The sequence below is a fragment of the Anoplolepis gracilipes genome, chromosome 9, assembly GCF_047496725.1.
Source record: "Anoplolepis gracilipes chromosome 9, ASM4749672v1, whole genome shotgun sequence".
Lineage (NCBI taxonomy): Eukaryota > Metazoa > Arthropoda > Insecta > Hymenoptera > Formicidae > Anoplolepis > Anoplolepis gracilipes.
Window position 1 is genome coordinate 4,980,022 of NC_132978.1, and position 19,281 is coordinate 4,999,302.

Consider the following 19,281-nt stretch of genomic DNA (forward strand, 5'->3'; position numbering starts at 1 on the left):
TAAGCTGACGTTAAATCGATACTAGAAAGCCTTTAACGTCGGAAGTGCCTATTTTGCAATAGCTCTCTTGCATTTCTACGTAATGTTCACCTCTTAAGACGAGACGGAATGTACATAAGTGCAATTTCAATATGCTTTCAATATGTTACAGATTTATTATCCTGTGCAATATAATGTTATTATAAATCTGTCTGTTGAAATTTCGGAATTTTATGTCGTGAACAATTTTGTCGTCGATGAAGTGCCAAAATCGACGTATACAATTATTGCAATCACCCAATCATACATTTAACAGCAACAGCTGTTCCTGTATAAATTTCCATTGTCTTGCGACATATTTATTCTGTCAGAGTCTTCACACATTTGTTTAATACGTAACGACGCCCAGCGGAAAGAATGATCTTCATTGACAGTTTATATTGTCCAAGTAAACATCTGAAGCATTCACGCTCACTCCCCCACCACGTTTCACCCTACATCCTAGACCCTAAATTGCTCACCCTAAATTTTGGCGCTGAATCTCCTCATCGATTCGTTTAGCATATTCATAATCTATTTATTAATATATTCATTAATCAACAGTTTGGACTAAAGGGGAGAAATTTAAAATTTGACACATTTTTGAAAGTTTTGGAATCGATAGTCGCTGCAAGAATCCCTCGTGAAGGCGAGAGGCGCACTCGCCAATAGTATAGTCACTATCAAAGAATAAAAATCGGAAAAAATTACATTTCTCAACCAATGTACTGTTTAATATATATCTTTCTAACTATTTCTGAGAAACTTGTAACATGTAGTCGTACATCATTCGCTAAAGAACTTTGCTACTTCGCAACTTTGACTTCCATGTTATGCACGCGAGCTCTTATTAGCCAAACCGCCTTAGCCATAAGGCCATCAATAAGTCCGTTACATTCTAGCTACTCGCCGATTACAAATTAATCTTAACTCGCAGAATAATCAGTGTACTTCATTCAGAAACTTATCGGGCTTTTGATAGGTTTCATAAAGCTCGCCAGTATATTTCATTCGCTCGGACTTCCTTAACTTGTCTAAATTAAGTTACTTTGGTAAATCACACACGTGTGTCATTAAATTTATAAAAACAAAATATCTCGTGAATAACAACAGTTCCTCCCTAATAAATTCTAATCACCAAGAGTGCATAAAAACGTGATAAGTAATTAATTGCGCATTGAAATTTTTATCGCATTATTTACATCGTAAAGTAACGATTCTATGAAGTAAATACGAGAATTTTCTACGAAATATTTACTGTCAAGAAGTATATATTTTTCAGAGATGTAAATATCTGGTGAATACGCGGTTCGTCAAACATTACTGATTCAATCTTTAAAATGATTTATGAGGTGGTCGTAAAAAAGTGATTTAGTGATGCCAATCATTGGATACCTAACTTAACATCGCTGTAACAATAAATAATAAAGCATTATTATATTATTTCTTTGTATAATACTGATAAAAATTTTTTAAATTTTATTAATTAAATAATCAAAAGAATAAGATAAACAATAAATTCTAATAGCCTTCTTATCGTAAAGTAATTTTAAACAATATATATTCAAAGATACTTACTATAAACTTATATATTTTCTACTTCCCGGAAAATTAAAAATATTTGTATTTATACTGTTGAATTTTATTTTTTATTGCTATATAATGCACGTCGGCAGTTTAAGTGAAAAAAATTATAAAAAAATATAAATTTTCTTGATACCTTGATTCTCTTACATTATCGTTTCTGCCTTTGTTAGGAATGTCTTTTTAGAGAACCTCTCTCATTTATACTTTAAAAGCGTTTCATTGAAAATAAAGGATCAATTAATTGAATCGGTTTTAATTAATCTTCTCTGTAACGGAGACAATGGATATGAAAATGTTAGTAATATGTCTGTATGTGACATTTAATCTATGAATAATGTATCTGTAACAAAAAAAAAAATATCTTTTAAGCTATGACTAATTTCATTAAAGAGACTTCTGTTTAATGTATTCAATCCTCCGCTTTAAGTGTCAAATATAAAGCGAGCAACGATTAATCTGATTTGATGCAGTCAAGTCTGATTTGTATAGTAAGTAGTCTGAGATAATAAAATCACGATTTATAAATCTCTTCCTTCCTATTTGACTGGTAAAGTAATATTGAAAGATTCGAGTTAACATAAGTTTCTTTTTATGTTATAGTCGTTGAGTTTTTAAAAATCTTATTTAACAGAAATTCTATCAAATTTCAATAATGTAAACTATAAATAAATATTGCGATCTAAAATGAATCTGTCAAACATTAATAAAAAAAAAATATATGCATTTTACAGAAGCGTTATAGATGCATTTTTACTAAACTGCTTAATTTTATTTATTCGTATTTACTTTATCATTGCAATTATAAAGTTAATTTATTATCGTATTTCAGCCGTTAATCAACATAACATGTGGAATATTGCTACAATAAAACTGTAATTATAAAATTATCACAATGTTTCTGAGAAAATCATGTTCAGGTTAATGATATTATTTTAAAAATTACATTAGAGAGACGATAACTGTTAAAGACAATCATTCCATTGTGCCTGTTAGCATAACAGAGTTTTCAAATATCTAGGAAAAAAAAATAAAAGAAACATAAAAATCCATTTTTACCTTTAATATAACAATGCAATTATTTTAATAGATTGATAAAGAATATTAAGAAATTAAAAATTTAAAGTTATAAAATTAATAATTATAGGTATTCTCTAAATCAAAATTTAATAAATAAAATTTCAGCTATTCTATGAAAAATATACATATATATTTTTACATGTATGTATGTACATTTATAAATATACATATATTTATACGTACGTTTATTTTTTATAGAATAGTTAAAAATATTTTTTGTTAAATTATATAACTTGATAACTTGATAATATAAATACATATAATTGTAAAATAATTTAAAAAATAATTAAAAAATAATTTAAATAATTTAAAAAATAAGCTTTTAAATAAATTATGAAAAACTTGATAATATATGCAGATTAAGGAATATAATATCGATGCGCGATAAAAAGATATATAAATCTATAATAAAAAATATGTTTGTTCGTTTATTCTTCAATTTGTACTATCAATTATTTTTTAACTAGTTTATTGGAAAACTTTAATTTTCTAATTTTATATATACATATATATAGAGCGTTTAATTTCCAATCCAATCTAAATCCAATACTATTTCTTTCTAATATTACTTATAATTAAATTTGTAATACAAATTGTATAAACAAGTCAGAAACGATGATTATAGCAGTCTGTTTATATATTTGCTGTAAACAATAGGTTAAGTATATATGCATGTACAAACTGTAATGCGCTTACCGAAGCTTTATGGAAATGTGATTTAATGTCATTGTCTTGATTTGTGCGCTGCAATGATAATTCAACCAGATTATCAAAGCCACTTTCTTGTTAGAATGGTTTACATCTATCAAGATAGAATCGGCGGGAAACCAATCTCGAATTACATTCAATACATCTTAATAATTATAAACGTTAATATTAGCTATATGAGTGTATCGCCCTTTAGTGATACATAAATTGTAACAATTTCATGCAATATAATGAAAATTTATTTAATAGCCTCTGTATAAAGAATGCACAAACAACATCGAATAATTTCATTTTAAAAATGTATCAGTGATGTTATTTATTACAACATATACATAAATATATCTGTGTGTGTTGAAAGAGAGAAGTACGAGTCTCTGCAAGAATATTTTAACGGTGCAACGAACACTGTTTTCTAGAAAAATAGCAAATTAAATGCTATTCTAGTAATAAAAGATAGAAAGAGTCTGAAAAAGAGACGTGTAATATGGTCAAATGTAAATATAATTAGTTATAGAAAGATCTAATTACAAATGTAATTTTTTTATAATTATATCACTCTAACTTTCAAATTTAATTATATATGATTTTATGTAATTACGTAATATTTTTTTCGAGAGATTATTTTCAGATTGATAGAACTCTCTTTTTTTACATACGAATTTTTAGAGTGACCAAAAATTGATATTTTATAAATTTCTACTTCTTGTTTATTTTTCTTTTCTATTGTAATGGATGTTCTTCAAATAATAACGATGTATTCGAAAACGCAAATAAAGACTCTTGAGGTTCTCTCTCTCTCTCTCTCTCTCTCTCTCTCTCTCTCTCTCTCTCTGACGGTCTCTTTGGTTTGAACTGTGATATGAAGTGCGGTCAAATCAAAGGTAATGTTGCGCGTCCGGATGGTTTCGATCGAGCTGCACATAGGACAACCTACATCCGAAGCGGTGGCAATTTCTACTAAAGCACACGCTGATCAACGCGGAATCGAGATGTTATTTCATATTGTTTGTCAATGCCTCGCTGTCACTTCTGATGGTAGTAACGTGATGCTTATCCAGCTTTGACAAACAATATGAATCCAACAAACCGATTGCCACATCTCGCTACATGTCAAACCTCTTGACGCAAAGAAAACATGTATACTTCATTCCTTTCATTCTTCTCTTTTTAAACTTGTAAATAAATGTATAAATATTTCACATCGTATTTTTATTAACAATGTTATCGATAACGCGATAGCGCAAGCGTATTGAAAATGTACAATAAACGAAAATATTATTAACATAAGAGAGAGATAAAAAAAGAGATAAAATTTTGTATTAAAAAATTATTCTAATAAAAGAAAATGAATAGATTTCACGAACTGTAGTTGTATTGTATCATTCATGCACATCGATATTATATAAACATGGTACAAATAAAATTGATAAACTTTTGTAGAATCTTACAAGAGATGATACAAAAAATTATTTTTTTACGGTATCAGTCTATGTATGCTTTAGCATACGAGGTTTATGTTCGTAAAGTACAAAAATTTATTTCTTATTTTCTGCCCAATGAAAAATTGTTCACACTATTCAATTTAAAATAAATAAGCTTGATTTTGTATTAACATTTTATCTTATTAAAAAGTACATTCATGCAATCATTATTTCTTTTATTGAATTATAACTTAGCTTGTGAAAACAAAAACCGATGTATCATATTTTTAAACACATAATATTTTATATACGCCAATATTTACGTGACAGCTGTGCTGAAAATAATATACAATTATGCGCAATATACAATTATATAAGAGAAGTAAACAAGTTACGTTTTCCATAATTTGGTGTCAAAGCAAAATGTGCAACTCAATAATATTGTTGTCTTTGTTTCAAATAATGTACGAAATTTATATCGTGCAATATTTTTTTAAATCTTTCTGACAACATAGTCATATTTAATAACCTGTGTCATACAGTGGAGACAAGATGAAAAAGGATTACAAAATACAATGTAATCATATATAATATAATCATAAACCGTAAAAATATGTAATATACTATAATAAAAAAAGCTTATAGAAATATGATATTATATTACAGAATAAGAAAACGCCATGTTATTAGAGACAAAACATTCTGGAATGTGTGTGAACAGCAAATCTTCAACAAGAGTTATAAATCAAAAGTTGCAGTAACATTTCCATGGCACATATATAAAAATAACAAAAAAAAACTATTCTATTTATATTAAAAAACTGTAGTTTTTAAATAAAAAAATTACATTTTCTCTTACATGCAAGATTTCAACTTTGTGATTTTACGATTGAAATTTCACAAAGGCTAATGATACGGATAAAAATCTAATATGGAATTTTCATAATACAAAGTCGGATCAAACTTTCAACTGCAAACACCTTGAATAAATCGTGTGACCTCATTTCCGAGATTTCTAGATGCCACTTGCTGCATTTTTTTCTAAAAATTTCTTAAATTTTTAAACCTTTTAAATTCTTCTTAAATTTCTTTATCATAATTAAAGCATATATATGTACATTCAATTTCTCGTTATTTAGCTTTATGTTTATATAAAGTGATATTGATATCTCATTATTATTATAAGAATAATAATAGAATATTTTTATTATTATTACATATTAGCAAGTTAATATCGTTGAACTGAAAGTTTAAGAACAGATTGCAATGAGATTGTAATGAGATTGCAGAGTACTCTGTCATTAATAACGTGTTAGTAGTTAAACACAAGATAATAAACTTTGATATGTTTCTGCTAACTTTAATATGTTTACTACTACAACTCAAAGATAAACTTGTATTACACGTCACGTTTGCATGCCAGTTTAACTCTTCTAATACCACGGGGTCACCAGCAAGATCCTAAGTCACTTATCGTAATGCAATTTTCTTTTTGTTTTTTGTCGCTTTCTATTTTATATTCTTACATCTTCAATTTACTTTCTAAGGACTAGATCGCACAAGAATATTAAATGTTGATAGAGTCACCTGGGTAGTATTTAATCCAGTAACAAAATGCAGGAACAAAAATTTCGTGATGAGATTACAAATATCTCTGCAATATACATTTCACGCTAAATTTACGAAATTCCTTTTTAGACAATGCGACATATAATACAAACAAAATAATTATATCTCCTGTCGAAATTATACATATATTTATTTTAATATTTAAAAGTTATAGAATACCTAATATTAAAATATATATATATGTAGTTTTATATTTTATTTATATATTTATATTTTTATTATTAGAATAGAAAATTCATATAATTTTTCTCAGAAATCTATATATATATCTCTATATATTTGTAAACTTTTATTAAAAATTACAATTATTTGAAATTATTTTATTTTAAAAAAACAAATTAATTTTTTTCTGTTACAATTTTTGCACATATCTTTTACAAATAAATAAATAAACAAATAAATAAATAAATAAATAAATAAGTAAGTAAGTAAGTAAGTAAGTAAGTAAATAAGTAAATAAATAAATAAATAAATAAATAAATAAATAAATATAAATAAATAAATAAATAAATAAATAAATAAATATAAATAAATAAATAAATAAATAAATAAATAAATAAATATAAATAAATAAATAAATAAATAAATAAATAAATAAATAAATAAATATAAATAAATAAATAAATAAATAAATAAATAAATAAATATAAATAAATAAATAAATAAATAAATAAATATAAATAAATAAATAAATAAATAAATAAATATAAATAAATAAATAAATAAATAAATAAATAAATAAATAAATATAAATAAATAAATAAATAAATAAATAAATAAGTAAGTAAATAAATAAATAAATAAATAAATAAGTAAGTAAATAAATAAATAAATAAATAAATAAATAAATAAATAAATAAATAAATAAATAAGTAAGTAAATAAATAAATAAATAAATAAATAAGTAAGTAAGTAAGTAAATAAATAAATAAATAAATAAGTAAGTAAGTAAATAAATAAATAAATAAATAAGTAAGTAAGTAAGTAAATAAATAAATAAATAAATAAATAAGTAAGTAAGTAAATAAATAAATAAATAAGTAAATAAATAAATAAATAAATAAATAAGTAAATAAATAAATAAATAAATAAATAAATAAATAAATAAATAAGTAAATAAATAAATAAATAAATAAATAAATAAGTAAATAAATAAATAAATAAATAAATAAATAAATAAATAAATAAGTAAATAAATAAATAAATAAATAAATAAATAAGTAAATAAATAAATAAGTAAATAAATAAATAAGTAAATAAATAAATAAATACATAAATACATAAATAAATAAATAAATAAATAAATAAATAAATAAATAAATAAATAAATAAATAAATAAATAAATAAATAAATAAATAAATAAATATATATATACTTTTTTTTCAAGTTTCTTTTAAACATAAAACAAAATTTAAGCATGCAATATCTCACGAGGATTTTTTTCAATCTCATTATAGTTTCTTTTCAAAATTATGCTAAATATTATAGAACTTGTTGTGCAATTTAAAAAAGTCATCAAGGGATAGAAGAACAATTAAAACTCTCTCTAATAAGAATCACAAGAAAATTATAGGTATCGCAAACGGTGATAGAAACTATTCGTTCTAATATCAATATCTCTAGTCTGTCGAAACTTTCTGGTTGACATAGATGACAGGCGCCAAATAGTACTCGTTGCAACAAGCTTGAAAGCATCTCTACTTTCCCCTCCTCTTGTGCCACCTAAAGTTGCTTAACATTAACCTAGTTACCGATATTGTACCTAGAAGCATTGTCTATAATAGGTCCTTTTCATTCCACGTGTACTAGCGCAGATTCAGAAATGAATTAACATGCTCAATTAATTAGCAAAATCGCTAATGATGCATATTTATACATATATCATTGTTTTGAATAAAATAAAAAATTTGTCAAATTGCGATTACAGTTAATTGACGTTTAAAAATAAAAATTGTTTCAAATTCTCTCTCTTTCTCTCTATCTTGTTTTTTAGAACCTAAAGGAATAATATATATGTTATATAATAATTGACTAACTAAGTTGCTCAGTAGAATTTTCGTTTAATAAAATAGATACAATCTGAATCTGATTACTCTGAATGGCGCACCGCGAAATAAAGCGTGATAAAGATAAATCCTACTGACAATAATCTTGAATTCGGTTCCTAATTCGGTTTAATTATTCCAGATAAATATATATCTGATTAAAAGAGTTTATACGTCTTATATCTACCATATAAGACATGGATGAACTCTCGAATAATGGAATTAAATACCAAATAATATTTATTATTTTTATTTATACCAACTGCATACTCATCAAATAAATGTAATTTCTTATATATGTAGATGTAAATACATAAAATCATAGTTGCAATTTTCTTACAGTAACTACTAGTTTTGATAAGTATATATTATAATTGTGCAAATAGATATAATAAATAATTTCTTTTAATACAGATAAATAATTCTCATAAACTCTGCTTACAAAAATCTGTAATTTATGTATCTATATTTTTTGTGTTGCCAAAAAATTACATTTCTATTATTATGTCGATTGTTATAAAAATAACAGAATTGATAATAATAATGGTAATACCAATTTGCCTGTTTTTGGGTAAACATGCAATTCTCTAAAAATAAATCCATATTTATTTGATTGATGAATTTGCATCAACTATTGTAAAAAAATGTGTTGTGCAATTCAAAGAGGCGAAAGATTGAACAATCAAAACTCTCGTAATAACGGTCGCAAAAAAATTGCAACGTATCATAGCGATGAACTATTCATTCGAACATCAATGTCTCTGGTCTACTGAAATTTTCTGATGATAGGTGCCAAACAGTGCTCATGCAACAGATTTGAAAGCATATCTATTTCCTCATTTTTCGAAATTAATTAATGTAATAATTGATATTGATATTGTTTATAGTTTATAATAAGTTCTGACACTTTATAATAATTTTTTTTCTGTTTTACATGTATTTGTTCGACAGGCAATATCCAAAAATAAATGCTTCTGTTATCTTAACAAGTTATTGAAAAATTCGCTATTCTCAAATATGATACATTTTTATGTTTATATTGTCTCGAATGAACTAAAGAATTTGTCAACCTGCGATTAGAATCGAAGCGTTGTGTGAAATCTAAGAGAATGCTTATTAAAATTACACATTCAAATATTTTTTTTTATTTTGCTTAATGTTCTTTTAAATTATTATCTAAAAAAATAGAAGCAAAAACTTTATACATTATAATTTAGGATTATACTTTACGTCATAAATTTAAATCCATTCATCAAGATAAGCGTAGGCGATGAATTAGGAGTTGCAATAAATACTTATAAAGATACGTGTTTTTCATAAACCTAAAGTTACTATATATAATCCTTTCATTATGTATATACAAATTTTATGAAAAGAAAGTGATATTTTTAGATCTTACGTGAGCACTATAAAAATAGTATTGCAGATAAAAATAGTAACAATAATACACAACAATAAGCAACGAATGCTTTGAATAAATATAAATATTAAATAATACATAACGAGTGCGAACATAATTCTTAGTATTCTCTCTCTTTGCTTTATTTTTTGTAACAAATAAATACTTGATATATTAATAGATACAGAGTTGAATCATTTGGAATATTAAAAATGACATTTATTTGAATTAATATTTGTGAAGATTCTAAGTATTATTTTTTTGTAACTAACGATGCATAATAAATTATAATATAATATAACAGTTAGCGCAAAGGAAAGACTTCCAGAAAAAATGGACTTATGAAATTATAAAGATATTTGGCCATATATAAATACATTCGCGAAATTTGGCACAATTGTATATACAAAGCATCTTTGGTTTACTTTTTCCGGACATTGAATAGTACATGAAATGGAAACCTATAAGTTTTTTCTGTTCAAAAAGCATTTAGGACTGTGACTGGTTGTTAAGATATCCGAAGTACAATTTCCGAAGTGTTACACTTTTTAATTTTGTTTTTAAAAGTAATAACAACAAATCAGTTCCAAATCTTTCTTGTGCAGAATTAATCAGCTTTTTGTGAGCTTTAATTTAAACTATTGTTGATTACATAAATCAATGTCCGAGAGGTAGTTCACTTAAATAAACTAAAAACTAATTAGTCAGAGCGTCTTTCAGATATAATTACATATGGCCAAAATGATCTTGTACCGTTTCTTCTCGCGGAAATATAATGACAAATAATCTAATTGGCGCTTTATTAATTATATTTAATTATATATTTCTTAATTTATTTTGAAGCATAATTTATGTAAATATGCTATTTAATAAATTTCACACGTAATATTCACTGTAGCACTATAAAACATAATATTTTTATAATCTTTTTTAATATTGAAAAACTTAAGTTTTTATAATAAAAAAAATATATAAAAAAAGACATTTTCTGCGATATTTTATAGATGCTTGTAAAAGGGAGAAATAAAAATAGAAATTTTGAAAAATTTTTTATAGTTTTATGAAATAAAACTATAAAAGAGAGGGTAGTTCCACAACTGTTGAATGTGTGATTTTTTATCTTATATAAAAAATAAATTAAGTCTAAAACTACACATATTTAAAATTTAAACAAAATCAAAATTTTATCTTTAAGAACTTCCGTTTTTCTCATTAAACTTATTCCTCAGTCTTATCATTGCCCGAGACATTTGAGAACAAAAGGTAATTTTCTAAAAGCGCTTACCTGATGATAAGCGCTCTCTTTCCTCACTCGTGTTTTACAAACTGGTGCGTTTTCTTGAGATGAAACTAAATTGAGTTTTGAAGGTTGTTACTAGAACACTATTTTGTTAGCTACGTTACGTTTAATATACATTAACGTTTAATATACATTTATCTTATGCGACATTTATTCTTTACTTTCAGTTATCTCACTTGTTTGTACCGAAAATCATGATTATAAATATAATTAATCAAATAGATGGAAACAAATTAAAAAATATAAGAACTATTATTTGATTACATGCAGAATAAAAAGAATGCATGATCACCATAAATTTTCATAAAAGCCGATTCATATTATAATATTTAATACCTTAACAATTGATTCTTCCCAGAGAAATTCTGCACGTTCGATAGATATGTTAATTTCAATTTCAGAGATCGGAAATATCTTATTTATCTGCAAAGAACGTGTGTCTCAATGTTAAAAAAAAAACTACCGATAAATATTAATAATACGCACTATTATTAAGTTTTGCACCACCAAAGGGAGGTATGTTACGGATTTTTATATATTCCGGATCTTTTATAATATACAGCAACGGGGTGCCAATTCGGCAGATCGGTTGCGCAGCATAAACTGAAGGGAATCTCGGATTCACGGAGGATCCACGTCCGTTCGACGCAGTCGCAAAACATTGCAACCCAAGTGCTCCCATCTCTCTCTCCCTTCATCTTACCGTTTGTCTCGCTCCATCATACTTTCAGGTGCACGAATCACACTTTACGGGAAAAATAATGAGCGAAAAATGTTCACCGCGCAAAACAATTGCTAAACTGTACATCGCTCGATAACGTCAGCCTTTTGATTAGCGCGATTACAGTCGAATCATGTACAAAAATGAGATGTTAAGCAAAAGCGGATTTACATAGGTAGGTAAAGGGCTTTACTACTACTGCTTCAACAGAGATTTACAAAAGCTTTTTTTTAGTATACAATTAAAAAATGTATAAATAGATATGAAAGAAAAACCTCTGAAAAGAGAGAAGACAGTTTTATATAAAACAATTTTATTTGTTTAAAAGTAAAAAAAAATGTTTTCGGTAATTATTTACATTAACAGATACATCTCCGATAGACTTTAACTTTATATATATGTTAAAAAAATTATACAAAACTACCGATTAAAACATGAGCTATTAAGAGTATCTTCAACAATATGTATCAAGATTAAAATAGTTGAAAACGTGTATCTGTTAATATAAAAAATTATTAATTTATATTTTCTTTGTCTGGAAATATTATTATAAATTTTATATTAATATATATTAATATTTTTAATTTCTCTATGATATGTAACATATGATATGATACATTTTACTTGCTCAGAAATATTTTTGAAAAATTTTATTAATATTAATATTTATAATATTATAATAAAATTAATAATAAAATTTTAATTTCTCGGTTAATGTTTCTTTGGTACACATATCAGAGAGTTGCAATGTGCATTATACGGAAATTTTGATTTGATTTCGAAATCCCACGTTTGTAATCCAGCGTTTGCAATCTGTTGTTTGATACGCGCTTGTCAAATATACATTAAATTTGCCTATTCAAACTGACAGTAAATGCGAACACATATTATCATGTGTATTTATCAATCATATCTTGGTCATCGTACTCTCTTACATACAATCATTGTTATTATCACTGATAAACAATGGTTTCAGTTATAAGCATAATATTGCAGTAAAATTTTACAAAGAAAACTCAATTAGTAGTTAGTTGATTTTTCAATTAACCTTATTGCTATAATAAGTAAAATATATTAGATGGAGGAGTAAATCAGTGAAAACGCTCACTGATCTTTGATGAAACCTTATCATTATTTTAATTAGTGATATTTTCACAAATGTCATTACTTTAAACAGTGATATTTGTCAATATATTAATTATTGACATTTTCAACAAATGACATTTATAAATAAGATGTTATATAATTATATATATTTAGGATGCTATATATACAATTATGTACTGATTCTCAAAAATAAGAAATATTCTATAATTTAGGATTTATTTGAAATATTTTTATCACATGTAAACAGTTAAAATAATTTATTAGACATCTCAGAATTAAGACGAAAGAGGAAAGTTCTTTAAGAATTTTTTGACAGATAACATATGTATTATCAATTAATCTACTTGTACTTAATAATCTACAGAGGTAGAAATATAAATTTTATGTGTCCTGAAGCGTCTCCTCATCTCATTGAGTTTGCCAAATGAATTATGTGCGTCATTAATAATAAATTATTTGTCCAATTTCGATTTCTGTGCTATCTCGATGTTAATTTCTAGGTATCTTTTCTGTGGAGAGACTTCGAAGGAAATGTTCTAGAAACGATCAACTGCTACTAAACTAAATGTTCTTGGTCATTTGGCGTTCCGTTTGCGCGAATCTACTTGGATTGCAATTAGAATTCCCACGGTAAGTGAAATAGCTAACGAGCCAAAGTCGTACCTACATCCAGTCGCGTATGCGTTTGCACTTTCTCAGAATCATCGCTTGTCTCCTTCTTTCAGTCTTGTTCTGATTTTCGAGTACAGAGTGTCAAAATCCATTATCTTTCTCATTGTTCCATTTTGCGACAAGCTCTTGTTGATGTTTATCGCGAATGCTTTATCGCGAATGTTTCGATTCTTGCGGATTCGATTCGACATCCCCTTGATTGAATTTCTTTGATTGATTATACGTTGAAGTATTAGTGGAAACGAAGAGCAAAAAAGACGTGGCAAAGGAAGGTAAATGATGCGCGGGTAAGTTTTTAAGAATGATTTTTTTATAATCTTTTTTTATAATCTTTTTCTATTTGATTTTTAACTGTATTGATTAATTTTTTTGACAAAAAGAATTTTAATACACGAGATTGAAAAATAATAGAGTTTATATATAATTGATTGTTCCTAACTTTCCGTAAAAATTAAAAAATAATAGGTAGCTTTAAAAATACAGATTTTGATTGAGGTAATTTTGTTAAAGTCGGATTTGGATTTAAAACCTCATAGGTCTTGGTGAATTGAATCGATTTTCTGTCTTCTGTTGTGCGACAATATCATCTAACAAATTTAGAAAATCTCGCGCTCTATGTTGTAATACATTTGTATCGCCATTTTAATTGGATCATATTTTGCCATCGTGTGCATTTTTCCATGATATATACAAATCTAATTATTGACTCACATATATCATTATTTGCTCATAACATATATCTCGGAATTGCTACAAACCACGCGTTTTGTAAATTATCATATCGCTGTAATTTTATTCAGAATGTCGAAATGTACTTGTTTTGTGAAGCATATTTATAAAACCGATTAATTATAAGAAAAAAAAAATTGGAATTATTTCTGTTTCCGTCTTCCAAAATTGATGGCTATAAAAAAAACAGGTTGCGATAATTTTTGTTTGAAAAACAACGCGACAACTGAAGTATTTGAGATAAGAAGTAATACAATTTTGCTGGATTATTTGCAGATCGTTAGGTTCGTTTGATCGAGCATAAGACAAATAGGACATTTTAGGACATCATGGCATAAGCGATGCTTGAGCGATATATTATCTTGCGATTCGTAATGTGTGCATACTCTGTATACACTTCAGTAACAACATGTAATCTATAAGAATCTTTAAGAATATGCTGCTCGTGCATATTCAGTTTGATATCAGAAAATAATGGGACAAATATGATAAATGGAAAGCTTCTACTACAACGAATTTTTTTTCCCATGTCAGCAAAATTCATTTGTTCGTGTAATAGATAATTTACAAAACTTTCGTATATTTATTTAAATCAATTATTTGAAGCATATATTAGTCGAATATTTTACAGCACGAGAGGTGGGAAAGAGCTTTCCATATAATTTTCATAAACAGTTAATTTCGAAAAAGTAATATGAACATTTCACAGGAAACATGTTATATTTTCTCGAAGAGCTGTTATTTAGCGAGAACATGCAAATGCTGGCATGTATCGTACAAACATGAAACAAACCGTAATGTACTATTTACTCAACTTGCGAGACCTTGCAGTCAAAGCAAGTAAAACGCCGCGAAAGGATGGAGAACGCAGTATGCATTAACTACACTGTTTCACCTCAGATTTATTACGTGCGAAAAGTTAAAAGGCAACGAATTTAAATTTTCCAATAAAAGGCAGTTTAAATTATGATTCTCTCTTCAATATCTAAATGGATAACATTTGTTCAAAAATTGGCTGGCGAATTAAATGTTATTATCGATTTGTGCATATCTGTAATATAATCCGCTTTAATTCTGAAATTAATAAATAAGTATGCTATTAAATTTTTTAATTTGTAATTAAATGCGCTATTAAATTTTCACTAGCTTCGAGGACTTAATTCTATATTCATCAAGCTCATCTGCATGTTTTTCACATAAACGCAGCGTCATAAACCATTAATTAAAATGTATTATTCTATAATAAAAATTTTTATTATATAATAAATAATTTAAAAATTACATGTAACACATTGCATTAGTAAAAAAAGAAGCTTTCTATAAAACATTTACATTTACCAATAAACAGTACAATATAATGCACGACGGTCTTCTGTAAAAGAAGTAATATTTATTTGACTACATTTAATTATTCATTATCAACAGAAAAGTGTAAGAAAGATTAAAAGAAAAAATAACTTTGAATTGACCGAGCAATTAAAAGCCACGTGCAATGATAATAAATGCAAGAAGAAGAAAACTTGTTAATATAAATAAAAATTTAAAATTATTTAAATTTATTTAAATAAAATTTAAAACTATTAATGTCATTATGTTTATACCCCAGGTAGCACTGTTCGTTTTATAAACGTTTTCTAAACGTATCTAATACGAAAAGATACGTTTAGAAAACGTTATGAAACGAACATGTGCTACTTGGGACGTTTATACATTTCGGTGCACTTCGGGCTATCTTCAATAGAACATCATGACCAAAGATTATCTAAGAAATATATAAATTATTTATAAATATACAAACATAATATAAATCGCTTACAACGTATAATAATCATAATATTCAATACATACGTCAAAGTACTAATTATATCCTGTTTATTAATATGAGCTCTTACATTGACACAAAGAGTGGTGAATCTTCCTATCGATATCACACGCGAAATCGAAACGTGAAATGTTATATGTATTCAGAATGCATTTATAATATATACATATACGCTTACAGAAAGGACGTGAAATTACAGGAAGTTTTGCACCAACGCAAAATGCTATCATGCGCTCCTACATGTCGATGTGAGGTTAATAAATGATTTATTTTTAAGGTCACAAATAGATCCACAATCTTTATTATAATTAAAAGAATTTAAATTGATTTCCATTAAGGACGTTGTAAGAAACGAAATTATGGAATTAGATAAGAAGGTTGTATTCAGTGTCAAGTTTACGCGTTGATTCACGCTTAAAGGTAAACATTTGCGAGAATATATATATATATATATATATATAAATATATAAATATATATATATATATGTTATCCTATTAGGAACTTCCAAAATAACACAAAGTATTTAGTCAGACTAAGTATTTCAATTCCAATTCTTTATGTTTTTTTCAATAATCACGAGAATTTTTTGTTTATTCTGTCACGTTCTCTCACAAGTAAAATTAAATAATTTTAAATTTTATTTGTATTAACAAGTTTTTTCTTGTTGTGCTTATTATCTCGTTGCACGTGGCTCTAACTGCCAATTTAAAGTTATTTGTTCTTACATTATAAGAACTTTTACGTTAATTATTGCCTAAAAGAAGATTATTGAATTTGTATATATTACTATATATAATGTTCAGCAGAATACTCCCTTGAATTTTCTCTATTTTTACTAAAGGTTTTCTTATTTATGTAAACGTTTTGTAAGCTCGAAGCGGCATTTCAACGCTAAAGAAAAGTTGACGAAATTATGAAATCCGGAATAAATCGCGCGGATTAAACTTTGCATCGTACACATCAAATAAGGATTTTATCGTACAGAATTTTTCTCTATATATTTTTTTTAAATTCTTTAGGCAGCTATGTTAATAAGATTTTGCAGGATAAACTGACATGGTATGTGTATTACTGTTCTCGATCGTTTATATAATCTTCTTTATATGAGAAAATAGCGAGTTAAAATATTTTCTATGTACACCCGCACACTTTTTTATGCTAAACGGCTTATATAATTGAGTTAATTTGTTTGATATCGCGTTTTCTACAAACCATTAATTTACAGGATTCTCGAATTTTCTTGTTCTGGAAAACCTAAAACGCTTTCTTTATTCTTCTAAAAAAAATATATATATACATATATATCTTTTATTTTCTTAAAAATTAAACAAAAATTACAAGTCTTATACAATGTCTCGTTATATGCAATCATAATAATTAGATTAAAATTCGCGGCCGTTAGTCCGTAATTTTACATTTATTTTCTCATAATAGAATGTCTTTTTCTTGGATATTTTAATTTTATTCTATTAATATTTTTTCCGAGCTTTTTAGTCTTGAATCATTTCCCCACACAGTTACAATACATTTACTAAAGAGTATTTCCATACATTTCCCGAGTTTAAAAAATAAGAGATTCTTTGATCCACTATTCAGGACGCGCTTTTATCAATAAAAGCGCATATTTAGTTCATGTTACGTATACTATAGAATTTTAGACATAAATGCGCGCATTTATCGATAAAAGCGCGTTCTGCATATGGACCTTTGTCTTCTTTTATATGTGCTTGCCTATGTATGCTGTTCTAGTACTTATTTCAGTAGTTATTTTCTGATTATCTTTTTGTTGATAAAAGTAACAAAGACGTAGGAAAGAGATTGCAAAGTTTTAAAGGTTTCCTCTCCTGAAAGAATATTCTATATCTTTTTTAATATTTAACATTTCTAAACATTCTTACAAATAAACAAAGCGAGATTATATGCTCATACATACGTAATTATTTTTTTGGCCTTTAAACAGATATTTAATACTGCACTTGCATAATTAATCGAATAATATGTTATTGTTGCTAAAATATTTTATGTATTATGACATATATATATACGCGGAATATTAAATTATACAAGTATTTTAAATTATAGATAAATTATTGACTAAACGTGTCATTATTGTATGATTAATGTATCACGGCTTTCATTATGCTTATTACTCAATCCTACGATTTAATTGTTTCGCGGCGCATTCTTAATCCGAATTATATTTTGATTGTCGAAAAGCCGAAGGATAAAGCTTTGGATGAAAAATATACTTGATTTTAAGAATAGCTAGAGAAATAATTATTACTCGTAAGGATCACATCGTAAGAAATTTATAATAATCTATAATTTTGATTCCTTTTACTTTAATTATATTTAATTAAATGAATAAATTATGCGAAATACGCGCGCGTGTTTTGAAATCTATCATCGCAATACATATATGTATATATATAGTTACATATTATTTATAAAAGTTAATTACTTATTAATCAATTTTATATCAAATTATTTCCCGATATTTTTTGATTGTCACGATGATATTTAGAAAAAGAATTTGACTTGCAACTTTATTCTCCTACTCGTTGTCCTACTGTCGCGCGAAAAATAACAGATCCTAAGCATGTAAACATTAGAGTACTATGTATATGTCAATTATTAATTTATTGCTAAAATATTTTATGTACTATAATATATATATACGCGGAATATTAAATTATAGAAATACTTTAAATTATAGATTATAATTATTTTTTAAACAATTAATATATGACCGAACCTTTCATTATACATTGTATTATATACTCGATTCTATGATTCAATTGTTTTATTGAGCGTTCTCAAATGGTTGTTCGCAATGGTTCATTGCAAATGGTATTTAAACTGTCGAAAAATCGATAATGATTATAGCAAGTTATTTTCCGATAATTGTTACGATCGCATTTCAACTTTAACAATATACAAAGCATCTGGCACTACCACCTTCTCGAGTCGCAAGTTGTTTGAATGATAACAAGATAACCGCGTAATTTAATAATAATATGGTAACAAAAAAAAAACAATAAACA

The 19,281-nt window shown here is 26.0% G+C and overlaps 2 protein-coding genes across 10 annotated transcripts in view; one reads left to right on the forward strand and one right to left on the reverse strand.

The window, feature by feature from the left end:
* The window catches only part of LOC140669712 (neuropeptide CCHamide-2 receptor-like), a 226,019-nt gene that overhangs the window by 23,382 nt on the left and 183,356 nt on the right, over window positions 1-19,281 (reverse strand). For 3 of the 9 annotated variants that reach the window (XM_072899764.1, XM_072899758.1, XM_072899756.1), the window contains exons 1-3: window positions 11,672-11,776; window positions 11,522-11,608; window positions 11,171-11,235 (exon numbers count right to left, since the gene is read on the reverse strand). The exons of 1 other annotated variant lie outside the window; for it this stretch is intronic. The gene's annotated coding sequence lies outside the window, so the exon portion shown is untranslated. Of the gene's footprint in view, window positions 1-11,170; window positions 11,236-11,521; window positions 11,777-19,281 lie in introns of those variants that run through there. 5 more of the 9 variants (XM_072899765.1, XM_072899759.1, XM_072899757.1 and 2 more) reach the window with 3 other exon arrangements.
* Window positions 13,768-19,281, forward strand: part of LOC140669711 (neuropeptide CCHamide-1 receptor-like) — a 53,472-nt gene continuing 47,958 nt past the window's right edge. The window contains exon 1 of the mRNA XM_072899754.1: window positions 13,768-13,972. The gene's annotated coding sequence lies outside the window, so the exon portion shown is untranslated. The remainder of the gene's footprint in view (window positions 13,973-19,281) is intronic.